This window comes from Corvus brachyrhynchos, unplaced genomic scaffold (genome assembly GCF_000691975.1).
Source record: "Corvus brachyrhynchos isolate BGI_N302 unplaced genomic scaffold, ASM69197v1 scaffold32, whole genome shotgun sequence".
Taxonomy (NCBI): Eukaryota; Metazoa; Chordata; class Aves; order Passeriformes; family Corvidae; genus Corvus; species Corvus brachyrhynchos.
Genome location: NW_008237919.1, coordinates 12,357,820 through 12,360,383, shown reverse-complemented (window position 1 = coordinate 12,360,383; position 2,564 = coordinate 12,357,820).

Genomic DNA, 2,564 nt, shown 5'->3' with positions numbered 1-2,564 from the left:
GCCCCGCGAGCAACAGGCTCGAGGGTACGGGGACAGCACGGCAGAGAGCTGCAGGAGCTGAGCTTCAGCACAGGGCAGTCGTGCAGAGGTAGCGAGAAATTCTTTGTTGTAGAATTTCATCTCTCTCCGTTTAAGTGAGGAGAAGGCAACTGCTGAAACAATAACTTAACTACAAAGTCAAAGGTACTCCAGCTCTCAAATTTACTTGCGAAATTTAGGACTTCTAACTTCTCTGTCATTGTAACAATCATTCTGTGACCTGCCACTGTCACTTGCCATCCCACCTCCTCCGCATTTCTTTCATTTTCCAAAATTTCTCCACGACATCCTTTGAGCACATAGGTTACCTTACAGCACGTAGCACTGAACAGCACATCTGAATTGGGAGCACTATGTCAGTTTCCTTCAAATACATACTCATGTTACTTTGTTCCAACGCACCAGGCAGGGGAAACTGCCTCCACTTCCCTTTGAAAAGCACCATCGGTGACTCGCCTTGAGCGTCTGGAAAGAGGGGCAAAGTAGCTGAATGCAACAGCTGTCTGCACATGGCCTTAACTTGGTATACACACAGATCACACAGATTGAGAAGAAAAAGTTGAAATCAGATCGACTGAAGGTGGAACATGGAGCAGGGAGCTCCACAAGGCAAGTAGCAGAAGGTATCCCTGATAATACTAAGCTCAGATCACATCTAACTCGGCTGCAGACTGCCTCCCTTCACAGCCTCCCTTCACTCCTGAAAGACTCCACACCTTGTAACTACCATTTACATATCAGCATCACTAGAGAAATCGGCTTGCTCTTCTACAAGACCAACAAAGAAGCACAACAGAAGATTTGAGGCTTTTCCTCCCACAAAATATCATGGAATTATATTTTATCACATTCAAGAAAACCAGAAAAACGTCTAGTCTAAACTGGCTGCTGTCAGTCAGATGCTCCCCTTCTTAAAATGCATGGTCATGCTCGATGTTCAGGACCAGGACAGGTTTCACAGCTGCCTCAGAACTCATGAGAGGCCTGAAGTAAGCGCTTTTGGATTCATTTGTCCAGAGTTTCCCAGGAGTAACATGTAATAAAAATCCTTTCTTCTTGTCAGCAGTAAGTTTGTAATAATATTTGATTCCTCTACTTGCTCCTTTAATGCAAATCAATCCTTTTTGTTATGCTAGCCCACAAAGTTTTATTTCATCTTCCCAGTCAGAGAAAAGCATGCCTACACATATTATTAGCTCAGTCTCATATCCTAAGTTGTCAAGAGATGTTTCCTGTCCTGTTTTCTCATTACTTTTGATGATAGGAAAGCAAGTTGCCACCTTTGGACTTTGAGATTCCTACCTGCTGTGCATGAGATACACAGACACTGTTCCTGCAGTCGAACAATTTATGAGTGAGGTTGCTTAGCACTTTCTGAAAGCTCCAGTGACAAAACCGAGCACTGCTGAACTGCCTTCTCACTTCCTGGCATGACAGAGCATGATTTTATCTACTGTTAGATCCTGGCCCTGCAGCTGGAACATCACACAAATCAATGACCCTGCTACTCTGTTATCATTGCACCTCTGTGCAGTAACCAGAGCACAGCAAAGGTTTTGTCTCTCATAACCTTTTCAGCATGACTTGTGAATGCAAAACAAGCAAAGGTGCATTGTGTCAGCAGGTGTTAATAACAGGTAGGAGGACTCAACGCTTTAACTATTTTAACCATGCTATCTGCCCATGTGTCCCACAGAGAGATTGCTTCTCCCGAGAAAGAAAGTTCTTCTTTTGCAGCTTGTATTTTGTGGTTGGACTTTGCCATATCAGCACCAGATCAAAGGACATTTACGGACTGAAAATGTTTATTTCTTCTTTGTTCTAGCTGCTTTACAACAGAGCTGGTATATGGCTCTGGGAATATTGCTAAACTGGAAATTTTGTTTAGAGCTCAACTTATTTTTCTATAGTTCACAGTGCTGTGTATTTAGACCAAATAAATTCTTAAAATCACTGACCAAAATATTAGAAGATCATTGAAGCAGCTATTCAAAAGTACCTGTTCTAGAGCATGTCAGGGTGTCACTCAGCAATGTTATTTCACCTTGGGAAATAGAGTTAACGTTGACAGAAGAGATGGATACGCTTATGTTGGGGTTTTAGGAGTTCTCCTGGTTTTTTTTTCTGTCAAAGGAATTTTCCCCATACGTGTTGCTTGGGGGACAAATTGCTGGGTATTTAAGAAAAACAGAAGACCTAACCATTGGGGGTGGGGTGCATCTGGCTACTCTTTTGTTTCACCTGAATGTGTGGACAGTCAGTTCCCGGCGTTTGGACTGAGAGGGAGGCTGCTTCTTTTTCCTTCTGCCAGAGGAACCCCGGGATCCTAAGCCCACCTTCCCTGCCCCACTGGGAGCCGGGCTGTGGCCGCCCTGCCCCGCCATTGCTTCGAGCCTTCACTGCGTTGTAGCCCTGCTCGCCCTGCCTGCCCAGACCTCCGGGGAGTTCCCCGTTTAGATACAGTTCGTCCGCCACCCGGGATTTGTGCTCGTCCCTTCCGTTCCAGCCTGCCGTTCCAGCCTGCT